The sequence below is a fragment of the Rutidosis leptorrhynchoides genome, chromosome 6 (assembly GCF_046630445.1).
Source record: "Rutidosis leptorrhynchoides isolate AG116_Rl617_1_P2 chromosome 6, CSIRO_AGI_Rlap_v1, whole genome shotgun sequence".
In the NCBI taxonomy this organism is placed as follows: domain Eukaryota; kingdom Viridiplantae; phylum Streptophyta; class Magnoliopsida; order Asterales; family Asteraceae; genus Rutidosis; species Rutidosis leptorrhynchoides.
Genome location: NC_092338.1, coordinates 241,996,843 through 242,016,364, shown reverse-complemented (window position 1 = coordinate 242,016,364; position 19,522 = coordinate 241,996,843).

The window sequence follows — 19,522 nt, the reverse complement described above, 5'->3', positions numbered from 1 at the left end:
TCACATAAATTTCTTTATTATAATGTATTAGTTTTTATATTTTAAATTATATGTTATATATTTTTATGTTGTATATATATTTAAATGATTAATATCTATATATATAATTATATATAGTAGATATAGTTTTAAATAACTAGTAGTTAGTTAATAAAATAATATTGATAATAATAATTATAGAGTTATTTTATTTTGTAATTATAATAGTAATAATAACAAAAAGAAAATTTATAAAAATGATACTTTTAAATTATATTGATATAAATGATAACCTATAATAATAAGGATAGCTTTTATGATAATAATACTAATATTAAATTTAATAAAAAATATAATAATTTGTGTTACCTTTTTACACTAATAATAATAATAACAATAATAATAATAATAATAATAATAATAATAATAATAATAATAATAATAATAATAATAATGATACTAATATTAAAATAATACTTGTAATAAAAATGACAATTTTAGATACATTTAATAATAATACCTATTTTAATCATAATAATAATATTAGTAATATTAATAACTAATAATGATAATAAAGATATTAGAAAAGCTACCTTAGTGTTAACAAGCATTTAAAAAAAAATATATTGTCCTTGCCCAGGCTCGAACCCGCAACCTCTCGTCCTCACGCTAACACCCTTAACCATGGCTCTGTTGCTTGCTTATCTGATTTTAGTCCTCCCCAAATACTTATAATCCATATTATCACAGTTCCATTTTCTTATTCATCTTCTTCAAAATTAATTCGACTAGGGACAGTTTATATCCAACAACAACTATAGGTTCGTTTTTAAATTCCCACTTGAAACAGAAACCATATGTGATGGAATGGATTAATCAAAACAGAAGAAGAAAAATGAAATAAAAAAAAATTGAACAGACCCATTAAGAACACCCGGGAAACTCAAAACTTGATTTTTAATTCAGTCGCGTTTTAGGTAATGATCATAAGATGAAATGTGCTTTAAATCATTAATAGAAACTTCCTGGATGATCTGTTATACTTAAAACGAGATAGGAAATCCAAATTCAATTGAAAATCAATCGATTGATTTTTAAATACAAATCTTTGACTCGAAAATTTTCAATCAATACATTGAGTTGGAACCTAAAATTGTGCAGATAGTTTTCATGGATAATTGCTAACGAATCTGCATTAATAGATTTTAAAATTCAATACAAAAATCGATTTTTAGCCAAAAAGTGCCAGAACAGTGACGGTTTCTTCGGTTCCTTTAATTCCCGATTTAATTTCACAGATTTTTAAAGGAAACAAGTAATTGTGTTAAGTTATGATAGTGTAATGTCAGATGAGGTTTTGCTTAGCAATCGGAATCGATTTATATTAAGAAAAAGTGTGTTGACAGCTAATACCCAAAAATATTCTATCTATATACAAAAAAACAATAACAGATGTATGATTGCACACTTGATATCGATGTTAAATGACTTTTGAGACAAAACAAAATTTAAAAACAGTTCGATTTGATCTTGTAACAGAATCGCATCAGATTTTCTATTTTTATATAATATTTTGTTAATTAATAATTATATTAATAATAATACTAATTGATAATAATTATATTATTAATAATAATGTTATTGTTTAATAAAATACTACTAATAATACATTAATGATGATAATACAATTTATACCACTAATAACACTAATTATAATGATATTAATATTATTAATGATAAATAATAATAATAACAAATTTTACATAACAAATTTCATAATTATATAATATACATAATAATAATAACAATAATAATAATACTGATATTAATATTAATATTAAATACCTATTCTAATAATAGTAATGAAAGTGATATTAATAATATTAGTCTAGTTAATAATTTAAATGCGTTAAATTTCATATCTATATAATTTAACTAATACTGAAATTAATTATTAATATTAGCATTAGTATTAATAATAATATATTACCATAACATCTATATTTCAACTTGTAATAAAATTTACTATAATAATATTACATATTATTATTTATGTTATACTATAACATATTTGATTATTTAACATGTTTATGTATATATTACAACATACATATGATATCAATTGTGTACAAAAATCGTGTTTATATATATTTTTATATAGCATCTTATTTATTTTGTATGTTACTCTATTTAATTTAAATAATTATATTAATTCAAATTGATATATATATATATATGCTTATATTTATATCTACATATATATATATATATATATATATATATATATATATATATATATATATATATATATATATATATATATATATATATATATATATATATATATATATATATATTATCCACATTTTTTTTACACACAATTATTCGTGAATCGTCGAGACTGGTAGAAGGATAACTGATTATCTAAATATAGATTTCAAACTTTCTAGACTCAACATTACAGATTTTGCTTAACGTGTCGGAAACATATAGAGATTAGGGTTTAAATTTGGTCGGAAATTTCCGGGTCGTTACATTATTACTAAAAATTAATATTTTTATTGAAACTATCATTTTATTATTTTTATCATTATTATTATTATTATCAATATTATTTTATCAAATAAATATGCGTACAAAGATATTTTTACCGCACGTAATATAATTACATTAATAATACATACCACTATATTTTTATGATATTAAGTGAATTTTATAAATTTTATTACTTGAGATATATAAAAGTATATTTTTATCATATATGAATTTAAATATAAATTTTTATTTATTAATAAATGACTTGTATTATTTAGTATAATAAGATCTGATAAATATATTTAAATATATAAAACGACTATATATAAGTTATATAATAAACATGTATAGATTTTGAAAGTCATTTTGGATCAAGTTGACTTTTGTTGACTTTTACATGTCGGTCTCGAGCATTAGGATTGTGATACACTACGACTTGACCAAAATTGTTAGACAGATATTGACCAAAATATAAATATATATACTTAATATAGGTTCGTGAATCCGAGACAAACCCTGCACTTGTTCAGTGCTGTCATATACATAATTGCTACGAAATACAGTATTGTGAGTTTCATTACTCCCTTTTTATATATATTTTTGGGCTGAGAATACATGCACTATTTTATAACTGTTTTACGAAATGGACACAAGTACTAAAAACATATTCTACGTTGAGTTGTACCACTTTGCATATTTTTCCCTAATAGCTTGGTAACTACCATTTACATACGGTATTGTAAACGCAAATCCTGTTGATAGATCTATCGGGTCTGACAACCCCAACCGGACTGGACGACCAGTATTCAACAGTTGCACGGTACTTCGTTTCAGTGACTACACTTGGTACAGTGTAGTGAGATTTCATAATAAAGGGAATATGCGACGTTGATTAAATGTTAAGTATGGTTACCAAGTGCTCAACCACTTAGAATATTTTTATTAAAACGTTTATGTATATGAAATCTTGTGGTCTATTACTATTACGGAAATGGTTGATTATGATAAACTAATGAACTCACCAACCTTTTGGCTGACACTTTAAAGCATGTTTATTCTCAGGTATTAATTAAGTCTTCCGCTGTGCATTAGCTCATTTTAAGGATATTACTTGGAGTCATTCATGACATACTTTGAAAGACGTTGCATTCGAGTCGTTGAGTTCATCAAGATTAATATTATGTCAATTATAGTTGGATGTAATATGAAATAGTATGCATGCCATCAATTTTAGATGTAAAGAAAGTTTGTCTTTTAAAAATGAATGCAATGTTTGTAAAACATATCATATAGAGGTCAAATACCTCGCGATGTAATCAACTATTGTGAATCGTTTATAATGTATATGAACGGGTCCTTTCATCATCTCACAAAGTTAGCTCATTTTCTACCAATTAAGGAAATAGATAAGATGGAGAAGTTGGCACAGATCTATATAAAGGAAGTGGTTTCCCGACATGGAGTACCGATATCCATTATTTTTGACAGAGACAGTAGATTTACCTCTAGATGCTGGCGAGCATTGTAAGAGCCAATGGGAACCCATTTAGACACTAGTACAACATATCACCCACAAACTGATGGCCAAAGCGAGAGAACCATCCAAACACTAGAAGACATGTTAAGGGCATGTGTTATTGATTTTGGAAATGGATGGGATAGACATCTACCGTTAGCAGAATTCTCATATAACAATAGTTATCACGCAAGTATAAAAGCAGCACCTTTTGAAGCACTATATGGTAGAAAGTGCAGATCACCCGTATGTTGGACTGAGTTAGGGGATAGTCAATTGACTGGTCATGAGATCATACTCGAAACAATTGAGAAGATCGTGCAGATACAAGAGAGACTGAAAATGGCTCGAAGTCGTCAAAAGAGTTACGCCGAAGTTAGAAGGCGAGATTTGGAATTTCATATTGGAGAAAAAGTAATGCTCAAAATATCACCCTGGAAGGGTGTAGTGTGTTTCGGTAAGCGAGGCAAACTAAGTCCGATATATATTGGACTATTTGAGATTACCAAAAGAATTGGACCGGTAGCGTACAGACTAAAACTACCGCAAGAACTCAGCGAAATTCATGACACTTTCCATGTTTCTAACTTGAAGAAGTACTTATCGGATGAAACTTTGGTAATTCCTTTGGAAGAGATACAAGTTGATCCTAAGCTTAATTTTGTTGAAGAACCTGTTAAGATCATGGACCGTGAGGTCAAGCGGCTAAAGCAAAGCAGAATTCCGATAGTTAAGGTTCGATGGAATGCCCGTAGAGGACTGGGAGCGTGAAGATCAGATGTGACAAAAGTATCCACAACTGTTTCCCGAGGAGACGACTACGGCGGATGTGCACTAAAATTTCAGGACGAAATTGAAATGTCCCATTCTTATTGATTAAAAACGTTCCATATTAATTGATTTCGTTGCGAGGTTTTGACCTCTATATGAGACATTTTTCAAAGACTGCATTCATTTTTAAAACAAACCATAACCTTTATTTCATGGATAAAGGTTTTAAAAAGCTTTACGTAGATTATCAAATAATGATAATCTAAAATATCCTGTTTAAACGCGACCATTACATAATGGTTTACAACACAAATATGTTACAACAAAATAAGTTTCTTGAATGCAGTTTTTACACAATATCATACAAGCATGGACTCCAAATCTCATCCTTATTTAACTATGCGACAGCGAAGGCTCTTAATAATCACCTGAGAATAAACATGCTTAAAACGTCAACAAAAATGTTGGTGAGTTATAGGTTTAACCTATATATATATCAAATCATAATAATAGACCACAAGATTTCATATTTCAATACACATCCCATACATAGAGATAAAAATCATTCATATGGTGAACACCTGGTAACCGACATTAACAAGATGCATATATAAGAATATCCCCATCATTCCGGGACACCCTTCGGATATGATATAAATTTCGAAGTACTAAAGCATCCGGTACTTTGGATGGGGTTTGTTAGGCCCAATAGATCTATCTTTAGGATTCGCGTCAATTAGGGTGTCTGTTCCCTAATTCTTAGATTACCAGACTTAATAAAAAGGGGCATATTCGATTTCGATAATTCAACCATAGAATGTAGTTTCACGTACTTGTGTCTATTTTGTAAATCATTTATAAAACCTGCATGTATTCTCATCCCAAAAATATTAGATTTTAAAAGTGGGACTATAACTCACTTTCACAGAGTTTTACTTCGTCGGGAAGTAAGACTTGGCCACTGGTTGATTCACGAACCTATAACAATATATACATATATATCAAAGTATGTTCAAAATATATTTACAACACTTTTAATATATTTTGATATTTTAAGTTTATTAAGTCAGCTGTCCTCGTTAGTAACCTACAACTAGTTGTCCACAGTTAGATGTACAGAAATAAATCGATAAATATTATCTTGAATCAATCCACGACCCAGTGTATACGTATCTCAGTATTGATCACAACTCAAACTATATATATTTTAGAATCAACCTCAACCCTGTATAGCTAACTCCAACATTCACATATAGAGTGTCTATGGTTGTTCCGAAATATATATAGATGTGTCGACATGATAGGTCGAAACATTGTATACGTGTCTATGGTATCTCAAGATTACATAATATACAATACAAGTTGATTAAGTTATTGTTGGAATAGATTTGTTACCAATTTTCACGTAGCTAAAATGAGAAAAATTATCCAATCTTGTTTTACCCATAACTTCTTCATTTTAAATCCGTTTTGAGTGAATCAAATTGCTATGGTTTCATATTGAACTCTATTTTATGAATCTAAACAGAAAAGTATAGGTTTATAGTCGTAAAAATAAGTTACAAGTCGTTTTTGTAAAGGTAGTCATTTCAGTCGAAAGAACGACGTCTAGATGACCATTTTAGAAAACATACTTCCACTTTGAGTTTAACCATAATTTTTGGATATAGTTTCATGTTCATAATAAAAATCATTTTCTCTGAATAACAACTTTTAAATCAAAGTTTATCATAGTTTTTAATTAACTAACCCAAAACAGCCAACGGTGTTACTACGACGGCGTAAATCCGGTTTTACGGTGTTTTTCGTGTTTCCAGGTTTTAAATCATTAAGTTAGCATATAATATAGATATAGAACATGTGTTTAGTTGATTTTAAAAGTCAAGTTAGAAGGATTAACTTTTGTTTGCGAACAAGTTTAGAATTAACTAAACTATGTTCTAGTGATTACAAGTTTAAACCTTCGAATAAGATAGCTTTATATGTATGAATCGAATGATGTTATGAACATCATTACTACCTTAAGTTCCTTGGATAAACCTACTGGAAAAGAGAAAAATGGATCTAGCTTCAATGGATCCTTGGATGGCTCGAAGTTCTTGAAGCCGAATCATGACACGAAAACAAGTTCAAGTAAGATCATCACTTGAAATAAGATTGTTATAGTTATAGAAATTGAACCAAAGTTTGAATATGATTATTACCTTGTATTAGAATGATAACCTACTGTAAGAAACAAAGATTTCTTGAGGTTGGATGATCACCTTACAAGATTGGAAGTGAGCTAGCAAACTTGAAAGTATTCTTGATTTTATGAAACTAGAACTTTTGGAATTTATGAAGAACACTTAGAACTTGAAGATAGAACTTGAGAGAGATCAATTAGATGAAGAAAATTGAAGAATGAAAGTGTTTGTAGGTGTTTTTGGTCGTTGGTGTATGGATTAGATATAAAGGATATGTAATTTTGTTTTCATGTAAATAAGTCATGAATGATTACTCATATTTTTGTAATTTTATGAGATATTTCTTGCTAGTTGCCAAATGATGGTTCCCAAATGTGTTAGGTGACTCACATGGGCTGCTAAGAGCTGATCATTGGAGTGTATATACCAATAGTACATACATCTAAAAGCTGTGTATTGTACGAGTACGAATACGGGTGCATACGAGTAGAATTGTTGATGAAACTGAACGAGGATGTAATTGTAAGCATTTTTGTTAAGTAGAAGTATTTTGATAAGTGTATTGAAGTCTTTCAAAAGTGTATAAATTCATATTAAAACACTACATGTATATACATTTTAACTGAGTCGTTAAGTCATCGTTAGTCGTTATATGTAAGTGTTGTTTTGAAACCTTTAGGTTAACGATCTTGTTAAATGTTGTTAACCCAATGTTTATAATATCAAATGAGATTTTAAATTATTATATTATCATGATATTATCATGTATGAATATCTCTTAATATGATATATATACATTAAATGTCTTTACAACGATAATCGTTACATATATGTCTTGTTTAAAAATCATTAAGTTAGTAGTCTTGTTTTTACATATGTAGTTCATTGTTAATATACTTAATGATATGTTTACTTATCATAGTATCATGTTAACTATATATATATCCATATATATGTCATCATATAGTTTTTACAAGTTTTAACGTTCGTGAATCACCGGTCAACTTGGGTGGTCAATTGTCTATATGAAACATATTTCAATTAATCAAGTCTTAACAAGTTTGATTGCTTAACATGTTGGAAACATTTAATCATGTAAATATCAATCTCAATTAATATATATAAACATGGAAAAGTTCGGGTCACTATAGTACCTACCCGTTAAATAAATTTCGTCCCGAAATTTTAAGCTGTTGAAGGTGTTGACGAATCTTCTGGAAATAGATGCGGGTATTTCTTCTTCATCTGATCTTCACGCTCCCAGGTGAACTCGGGTCCTCTACGAGCATTCCATCGAACCTTAACAATTGGTATCTTGTTTTGCTTAAGTCTTGTAACCTCACGATCCATTATTTCGACGGGTTCTTCGATGAATTGAAGTTTTTCGTTAATTTGGATTTCATCTAACGGAATAGTGAGATCTTCTTTAGCAAAATATTTTTTCAAATTCGAGACGTGGAAAGTGTTATGTACAGCCGCGAGTTGTTGAGGTAACTCAAGTCGGTAAGCTACTGGTCCGACACGATCAATAATCTTGAATGGTCCAATATACCTTGGATTTAATTTCCCTCGTTTACCAAATCGAACAACGCCTTTCCAAGGTGCAACTTTAAGCATGACCATCTCTCCAATTTCAAATTCTATATCTTTTCTTTTAATGTCAGCGTAGCTCTTTTGTCGACTTTGGGCGGTTTTCAACCGTTGTTGAATTTGGATGATCTTCTCGGTAGTTTCTTGTATAATCTCCGGACCCGTAATCTGTCTATCCCCCACTTCACTCCAACAAATCGGAGACCTGCACTTTCTACCATAAAGTGCTTCAAACGGCGCCATCTCAATGCTTGAATGGTAGCTGTTGTTGTAGGAAAATTCTGCTAACGGTAGATGTCGATCCCAACTGTTTCCGAAATCAATAACACATGCTCGTTACATGTTTTCAAGCGTTTGTATCGTCCTTTCGCTCTGCCCATCAGTTTGTGGATGATAGGCAGTACTCATGTCTAGACGAGTTCCTAATGCTTGCTGTAATGTCTGCCAGAATCTTGAAATAAATCTGCCATCCCTATCAGAGATAATAGAGATTGGTATTCCATGTCTGGATATGACTTCCTTCAAATACAGTCGTGCTAACTTCTCCATCTTGTCATCTTCTCTTATTGGCAGGAAGTGTGCTGATTTGGTGAGACGATCAACTATTACCCAAATAGTATCAAAACCACTTGCAGTCTTTGGCAATTTAGTGATGAAATCCATGGTAATGTTTTCCCATTTCCATTCTGGGATTTCGGATTGTTGAAGTAGACCTGATGGTTTCTGATGCTCAGCTTTGACCTTAGAACACGTCAAACATTCTCCTACGTATTTAGCAACATCGGCTTTCATACCCGGCCACCAAAAATATTTCCTGAGATCCTTGTACATCTTCCCCGTTCCAGGATGTATTGAGTATCTGGTTTTATGAGCTTCTCTAAGTACCATTTCTCTCATATCTCCAAATTTTGGTACCCAAATCCTTTCAGCCCTATACCGGGTTCCGTCTTCCCGAATATTAAGATGCTTCTCCGATCCTTTGGGTATTTCATCCTTTAAATTTCCCTCTTTTAAAACTCCTTGTTGCGCCTCCTTTATTTGAGTAGTAAGGTTATTATGAATCATTATATTCATAGATTTTACTCGAATGGGTTCTCTGTCCTTCCTGCTCAAGGCATCGGCTACCACATTTGCCTTCCCCGGGTGGTAACGAATCTCAAAGTCGTAATCATTCAATAATTCAATCCACCTACGCTGCCTCATATTCAGTTATTTCTGGTTAAATATGTGTTGAAGACTTTTGTGGTCGGTATATATAATACTTTTGACCCCATATAAGTAGTGCCTCCAAGTCTTTAATGCAAAAAAAACCGCGCCTAATTCCAAATCATGCGTCGTATAATTTTGTTCGTGAATCTTCAATTGTCTAGACGCATAAGCAATCACCTTCGTTCGTTGCATTAATACACAACCGAGACCTTGCTTTGATGCATCACAATAAATCACAAAATCATCATTCCCTTCAGGCAATGACAATATAGGTGCCGTAGTTAGCTTTTTCTTCAATAACTGAAACGCTTTCTCTTGTTCATCATTCCATTCAAATTTCTTCCCTTTATGCGTTAATGCAGTCAAGGGTTTTGCTATTCTGGAAAAGTCTTGGATGAACCTTCTGTAGTAACCAGCTAGTCCTAAAAACTAGCGTATGTGTTTCGGAGTTTTTGGGGTTTCCCACTTTTCAACAGTTTCTATCTTTGCCGGATCCACCTTAATACCTTCTTTGTTCACTATGTGACCGAGGAATTGAACTTCTTCCAACTAAAATGCACACTTTGAAAACTTAGCGTACAATTCTTCCTTCCTCAATACTTTTAACACCTTTCTCAAATGTTCACCGTGTTCTTGGTCATTCTTTGAGTAAATAAGTATGTCATCAATGAAAACAATGACAAACTTGTCAAGGTATGGTCCACACACTCGGTTCATAAGGTCCATGAACACAGCTGGTGCATTAGTTAAACCAAATGGCATGACCATAAACTCGTAATGACCGTAACGTGTTCTGAAAGTAGTCTTTGGAATATCATCTTCTTTCACCCGCATTTGATGATACCCGGAACGTAAGTCAATCTTTGAATAAACAGACGAGCTTTGTAGTTGATCAAATAAGTCATCGATTCTCGGTAGTGGGTAGCGGTTCTTGATGGTAAGTTTGTTCAACTCTCGGTAGTCGATACACAACCTGAATGTACCATCTTTCTTCTTGACAAACAAAACAGGAGCTCCCCATGGTGATGTGCTTGGTCGAATGAAACCACGCTCTAAAAGTTCTTGTAATTGGCTTTGCAGTTCTTTCATCTCGCTGGGTGCGAGTCTGTAAGGAGCACGAGCTATTGGTGCAGCTCCTGGTACAAGATCTATTTGAAATTCAACGGATCGATGTGGGGGTAATCCCGGTAATTCTTTCGGAAATACATCGGGAAATTCTTTTGCAATGGGAACATCATTGATGCTCTTTTCTTCATTTTGTACTTTCTCGACGTGTGCTAGAACAGCATAGCAACCTTTTCTTATTAGTTTTTGTGCCTTCAAATTACTAATAAGATGTAGCTTCGTGTTGCCCTTTTCTCCGTACACCATTAAGGGTTTTCCTTTTTCTCGTATAATGCGAATTGCATTTTTGTAACAAACGATCTCTGCTTTCACTTCTTTCAACCAGTCCATACCGATTATCACATCAAAACACCCTAACTCTACTGGTATCAAATCAATCTTAAATGTTTCGCTAACCAGTTTAATTTCTCGATTTCGACATATATTATCTGCTGAAATTAATTTACCATTTGCTAATTCGAGTAAAAATTTACTATCCAAAGGCGTCAATGGACAACTTAATTTAGCACAAAAATCTCTACTCATATAGCTTCTATCCGCACCCGAATCAAATAAAACGTAAGCAGATTTATTGTCAATAAGAAACGTACCCGTAACAAGCTCCGGGTCTTCCTGTGCCTCTGCCGCATTAATATTGAAAACTCTTCCACGGCCTTGTCCATTCGTGTTCTCCTGGTTCGGGCAATTTCTAATAATGTGGCCCGGTTTTCCACACTTATAACAAACTACATTGGCATAACTTGCTCCGACACTACTTGCTTCGCCATTACTCGTTCCGACACCATTTGTTCCTTTCGTTCTATTAACCCCTGGTCCGTAGACCTCACACTTCGCCGCGCTATGACCATTTCTTTTACACTTGTTGCAAAATTTGGTGCAAAACCCCGAGTGATTCTTTTCACACCTTTGGCATAGCTGCTTCTGATTGTTGTTGTTGTTGCGGTTATTATTGTTGTTAGGATGATTGTTGTAGTTGCTGTTGTTGTTGTTGTTGTTGTTGTTGTTGTTGGGCCGTTTGTTGTAGTTGCGATTGTTGGGATAATTGTTGCGATTATTGTTGTAATTGCTGTTGTTGCTGTATTGGCGATTCTTATCACCGTTTTCATCCTACTTTCTTTTGACTTGCTTCACATTGGCCTCTTCAGCAGTCTGTTCTTTAATTCTTTCTTCAATCTGGTTCACTAGTTTGTGAGCCATTCTACATGCCTGTTGTATGGAGGCGGGCTCGTGTGAACTTATATCTTCTTGGATTCTTTCCGGTAATCCTTTCACAAACGCGTCGATCTTCTCTTCCTCATCTTCGAACGCTCCCGGACACAATAGGCACAATTCTGTGAATCGTCTTTCGTACGTGGTAATATCAAATCCTTGGGTTCGTAACCCTCTAAGTTCTGTCTTGAGCTTATTGACCTCGGTTCTGGGACGGTACTTCTCGTTCATCAAGTGCTTGAATGCTGACCACGGTAGTGCGTACACATCGTCTTGTGCCACTTGCTCTAGATAGGTATTCCACCATGTTAACGCAGAACCTGTGAAGGTATGCGTAGCGTACTTCACTTTGTCCTCTTCAGTACACTTACTTATGGCAAACACCGATTCGACCTTCTCGGTCCACCGTTTCAATCCGATCGGTCCTTCGGTTCTATCAAATTCCAAAGGTTTGCAGGCAGTGAATTCTTTGTAGGTGCATCCTACACGATTTCCTGTACTGCTAGATCCAAGGTTATTGTTGGTATGTAGCGCAGCCTGTACTGCGGCTATGTTTGAAGCTAGAAAAGTAAGGAATTCCTCTTCATTCATATTCACGGTGTGTCGAGTAGTCGGTGCCATTTCCTTCAAAATAGTCAAATGGAACAAGTTAATCATACAGAATATTAAGAGTAGTTAATAGTATTTCGTAGCATAATATGAACTCATTTATAAAAGCTTTTTCTTCATATTAGCGTTTTATAAGTTTAAATTCGGGTAGTACCTACCCGTTAAGTTCATACTTAGTAGCTAATATACAATTCAACTACTACAATTCTATATGAAAAACTGATTATAATAATATTTCACGTTCAAACTTTTATACAATATTTTACAAACTTACAATACCGCTTATTTTACATAAAGCATGAAATATAGCACACAATAACTTTGATACAAGATACTTGTGAAGATAATTCTAGCTAGTACACAAGTCGTTCAGCAAAGACAATAAAGACACGTAATTCATACGTCCAGAAACAAGTCATGCATTCTGGTTTTACTAGGACTACTTCCCATCCTTGGTCTTATGGAACATAACCGTTATGGCCGTTGATAAGACAGCGTGTTGTAATGTCGTCAAAGGGACGAGGGTTACGTAATGTCCAACAGTCCCGTAACAATCTAAAAACCTCATTTCTTACCCCAATTACCGACTCCGTCACTTGTGGGAACGTTTTGTTTAATAGCTGTAGCCCGATGTTCTTTTTCTCACTTTGGTGAGAAGCGAACATTACTAACCCGTAAGCATAGCATGCTTCTTTATGTTGCATGTTAGCCGCTTTTTCTAAATCATGAAGTCCTATATTCGGATACATTGAGTAAAAATAATTTCTTAACCCGTTGCGTAAAATAGCATTTGGGTTCCCCGCAATATATGCGTCAAAGTAAACACATCGTAACTTATGGGTTTCCCAATGTGATATCCCCCATCTTTCAAACGAAAGTCTCTTATAAACCAAGACATTCTTGGAACGTTCTTTGAATATCTTACAAACTGATCTCGCCTTAAATAGTTGTGCCGAGGAATTCTGACCGACTCTAGACAAGATTTCATCAATCATGTTTCCGGGTAGGTCTCTTAAAATATTGGGTTGTCTATCCATTTTGTGTTTTTAAACTGTAAAATAGACAAGAGTTAGATTTATAAAAAAATACTTATTAATACAAGCAATTTTTACATATATCATAAAGCATAAGCACACTATATTACATATATTACACCACACGAATACAACTATCTTATTCTGACTCGCTCGTTTCTTCTTCTTTGGTTTTGGTTCATTTTGCCAAGTTTCTAGGGATATATGATGTTCCCCTAATACGAGCCGTCGTGATCCACATTGGTTTAGAAAAACCTGGTGGTTTAGAGGTTCCCGGGTCATTGTTACAACTTAAGGACTTCGGGGGTTGACGATACATATAAAGTTCATCGGTGTTGGAATTAGATTTCTCTATTTTTATGCCCTTTCCCTTATTATTTTCTTTTGCCTTTTTAAATTCAGTTGGGGTAATTTCTATAACATCATCGGAATTCTCGTCGGAATCCGATTCATCGGAGAATTGGTAATCCTCCCAATATTTTGCTTCCTTGGCGGAAACACCATTGACCATAATTAACTTTGGTCGGTTGGTTGAGGATTTTCTTTTACTTAACCGTTTTATTATTTCCCCCACCGGTTCTATTTCTTCATCCGGTTCCGATTCTTCTTCCGGTTCCGATTCTTCTTCCGGTTCCGACTCTTCTTCCGGTTCCTCTTCGGGAACTTGTGAATCAGTCCACGAATCATTCCAATTTACATTTGACTCTTCATTATTATTAGGTGAGTCAATGGGACTTGTTCTAGAGGTAGACATCTATCACATAATATCAAACGCGTTAAGAGATTAATATATCACATAATATTCACATGTTAAAAATATATAGTTTCCAACAAAATTTGTTAAGCAATCATTTTTCAAGTAAACACGGTCGAAGTCCAGACTCACTAATGCATCCTAACAAACTCGATAAGACACACTAATGCAAAATTCTGGTTCTCTAAGACCAACGCTCGGATACCAACTGAAATGTCCCGTTCTTATTGATTAAAAACGTTCCATATTAATTGATTTCGTTGCGAGGTTTTGACCTCTATATGAGACATTTTTCAAAGACTGCATTCATTTTTAAAACAAACCATAACCTTTATTTCATGGATAAAGGTTTTAAAAAGCTTTACGTAGATTATCAAATAATGATAATCTAAAATATCCTGTTTACACGCGACCATTACATAATGGTTTACAATACAAATATGTTACAACAAAATAAGTTTCTTGAATGCAGTTTTTACACAATATCATACAAGCATGGACTCCAAATCTCGTCCTTATTTAAGTATGCGACAGCGGAGGCTCTTAATAATCACCTGAGAATAAACATGCTTAAAACGTCAACAAAAATGTTGGTGAGTTATAGGTTTAACCTATATATATATCAAATCATAATAATAGACCACAAGATTTCATATTTCAATACACATCCCATACATAGAGATAAAAATCATTCATATGGTGAACACCTGGTAACCGACATTAACAAGATGCATATATAAGAATATCCCCATCATTCCGGGACACCCTTCGGATATGATATAAATTTCGAAGTACTAAAGCATCCGGTACTTTGGATGGGGTTTGTTAGGCCCAATAGATCTATCTTTAGGATTCGCGTCAATTAGGGTGTCTGTTCCCTAATTCTTAGATTACCAGACTTAATAAAAAGGGGCATATTCGATTTCGATAATTCAACCATAGAATGTAGTTTCACGTACTTGTGTCTATTTTGTAAATCATTTATAAAACCTGCATGTATTCTCATCCCAAAAATATTAGATTTTAAAAGTGGGACTATAACTCACTTTCACAGATTTTTACTTCGTCGGGAAGTAAGACTTGGCCACTGGTTGATTCACGAACCTATAACAATATATACATATATATCAAAGTATGTTCAAAATATATTTACAACACTTTTAATATATTTTGATGTTTTAAGTTTATTAAGTCAGCTGTTCTCGTTAGTAACCTACAATTAGTTGTCCACAGTTAGATGTACAGAAATAAATCGATAAATATTATCTTGAATCAATCTACGACCCAGTGTATACGTATCTCAGTATTGATCACAACTCAAACTATATATATTTTGGAATCAACCTCAACCCTGTATAGCTAACTCCAACATTCACATATAGAGTATCTATGGTTGTTCCGAAATATATATAGATGTGTCGACATGATAGGTCGAAACATTGTATACGTGTCTATGGTATCTCAAGATTACATAATATAAAATACAAGTTGATTAAGTTATGGTTGGAATAGATTTGTTACCAATTTTCACGTAGCTAAAATGAGAAAAATTATCCAATCTTGTTTTACCCATAACTTCTTCATTTTAAATCCGTTTTGAGTGAATCAAATTGCTATGGTTTCATATTGAACTCTATTTTATGAATCTAAACAGAAAATTATAGGTTTATAGTCGGAAAAATAAGTTACAAGTCGTTTTTGTAAAGGTAGTCATTTCAGTCGAAAGAACGACGTCTAGATGACCATTTTAGAAAACATACTTCCACTTTGAGTTTAACCATAATTTTTGGATATAGTTTCATGTTCATAATAAAAATCATTTTCTCTGAATAACAACTTTTAAATCAAAGTTTATCATAGTTTTTAATTAACTAACCCAAAACAGCCCGCGGTGTTACTACGACGGCGTAAATCCGGTTTTACGGTGTTTTTCGTGTTTCCAGGTTTTAAATCATTAAGTTAGCATATCATATAGATATAGAACATGTGTTTATTTGATTTTAAAAGTCAAGTTTGAAGGATTAACTTTTGTTTGCGAACAAGTTTAGAATTAACTAAACTATGTTCTAGTGATTACAAGTTTAAACCTTAAAATAAGATAGCTTTATATGTATGAATCGAATGATGTTATGAACATCATTACTACCTTAAGTTCCTTGGATAAACCTACTGGAAAAGAGAAAAATGGATCTAGCTTCAATGGATCCTTGGATGGCTCGAAGTTCTTGAAGCCGAATCATGACACGAAAACAAGTTCAAGTAAGATCATCACTTGAAATAAGATTGTTATAGTTATAGAAATTGAACCAAAGTTTGAATATGATTATTACCTTGTATTAGAATGATAACCTACTGTAAGAAACAAAGATTTCTTGAGGTTGGATGATCACCTTACAAGATTGGAAGTGAGCTAGCAAACTTGAAAGTATTCTTGATTTTATGAAACTAGAACTTTTGGAATATATGAAGAACACTTAGAACTTGAAGATAGAACTTGAGAGAGATCAATTAGATTAAGAAAATTGAAGAATGAAAGTGTTTGTAGGTGTTTTTGGTCGTGGGTGTATGGATTAGATATAAAGGATATGTAATTTTGTTTTCATGTAAATAAGTCATGAATGATTACTCATATTTTTGTAATTTTATGAGATATTTCTTGCTAGTTGCCAAATGATGGTTCCCACATGTGTTAGGTGACTCACATGGGCTGCTAAGAGCTGATCATTGGAGTGTATATACCAATAGTACATACATCTAAAAGCTGTGTATTGTACGAGTACGAATACGGGTGCATACGAGTAGAATTGTTGATGAAACTGAACGAGGATGTAATTGTAAGCATTTTTGTTAAGTAGAAGTATTTTTATAAGTGTATTGAAGTCTTTCAAAAGTGTATAAATACATATTAAAACACTACATGTATATACATTTTAACTGAGTCGTTAAGTCATCGTTAGTCGTTATATGTAAGTGTTGTTTTGAAACCTTTAGGTTAACGATCTTGTTAAATGTTGTTAACCCAATGTTTATAATATCAAATGAGATTTTAAATTATTATATTATCATGATATTATCATGTATGAATATCTCTTAATATGATATATATACATTAAATGTCTTTACAACGATAATCGTTACATATATGTCTCGTTTAAAAATCATTAAGTTAGTAGTCTTGTTTTTACATATGTAGTTCATTGTTAATATACTTAATGATATGTTTACTTATCATAGTATCATGTTAACTATATATATATCCATATATATGTCATCATATAGTTTTTACAAGTTTTAACGTTCGTGAATCACCGGTCAACTTGGGTGGTCAATTGTCTATATGAAACATATTTCAATTAATCAAGTCTTAACAAGTTTGATTGCTTAACATGTTGGAAACATTTAATCATGTAAATATCAATCTCAATTAATATATATAAACATGGAAAAGTTCGGGTCACTACAGAAATTTTTCATAACAAGTGGGTAATGTAACAACTCGACTTTTTCCGTTACTATCGTTACTTATCCGTTAAATATTTAATGGCGATTACTTAGAACTTTATGTGTTTAATGGATTTAAATGCATACATGATCCTATTGGATTACTTGAATTAATATGTTTATATTAATTGATGAACTTGTTCGGATAACGAAATACCTAGAAAATGACACGATTAAGATAATCGCCTAGAAAGCTTTTCAGTTTATGGAACTCAGAAAAATGAAAGAATAATTATTTTTAATAATTATTAACTTTAAGAAAAACATATTTAATTTATTATATATTTAATGATTTTAACTTGGTGGGATGCGTTTTAACGATCAGTTAACGTTCCGAGAACCCGGTACGGTTAACGGCACCTAGAAACGAACCACACTTAGCGTACTAGCAAGCCAAATCATAATATAATATAATTTTAATAATTATATTATATAATTATTATGTTTTAAACATACTTTCAATTTATTAGAATTTATATAGATTAAAAACGCGAGAAATTAACGTTTAGCGATTCGGTTTGCGTTTTCGGCTAATGACACTTGAAGGCTCTTAACCGGATCCAATAGAAAGTCATCTAGCATCATTTTAGAGTCCATAGACTCCCTCCCATACCCAATTCAGCCTCCCACCCCTCACTAGCCCATGCCTTGATCGAATTAGTTGGCCCGATTAGCTTATGAGCTTTTTTGTAACTAATTAATCAAGCCCAAACCTAGCCCAAAATCCACCAAACAAAAACAAAAGGAGGGAGAATTATTTGAAGCTGAATACACCCTCTTTTTCATGAAATAATCAGCCTCCCATCATCAAAAAGGTCGACCATCTTCATCCCTCAAGAACCCTTCGATTGATTGCTCGTTTGCTTGATCGTTTATATATTCGTGACCCTCTGATCGTGCTCTACACATCTATACCAACAATTTAATGATTAGGGTAAGATCTAAAAACTCTGTTTTTTTAGATTTTATTTAATTACATAGTGTACAAGAGTCTAGTGCTCAACTGATTTCGATTGGATTCGTTGTTAGTTGTTAATTTGCTCGATTGTTGTCGTTTGCATGTATCACGAATTTGTATGTTATTAATCTGATTAAATTGGCTTATGAACTGATATTTTATTGTATTTAGATGAATATATCTCGAAAAATTAATAAGTTTGGACATTGATTTCGCATGTTTTCGTTATCGTATGCTCAAGTTATGATTAAACGAAGTTGTCGTTAGGGTTTTGCATGATGTACGAATTTTATGGATTATGTGCTTTGTTAATTAGCTCTTTAAATGTGTACCATTGTAATACTTGTTAAATATAATGCAAGTTGGACTTAAGATTTGCGTCAAAAGCTTTTGTAATGCTCTCAGTGTGTCAAAACAAAGATTCGTGCTTTATAGTGTGCTGAAACTGTTTTCGAATGCAAATGAAATGACCTAGAGTGAACTAGAAATTGATTGAGACCTTGAACTTCTATACTGTGATATTTTATATGTTTCTAAGTATATCTA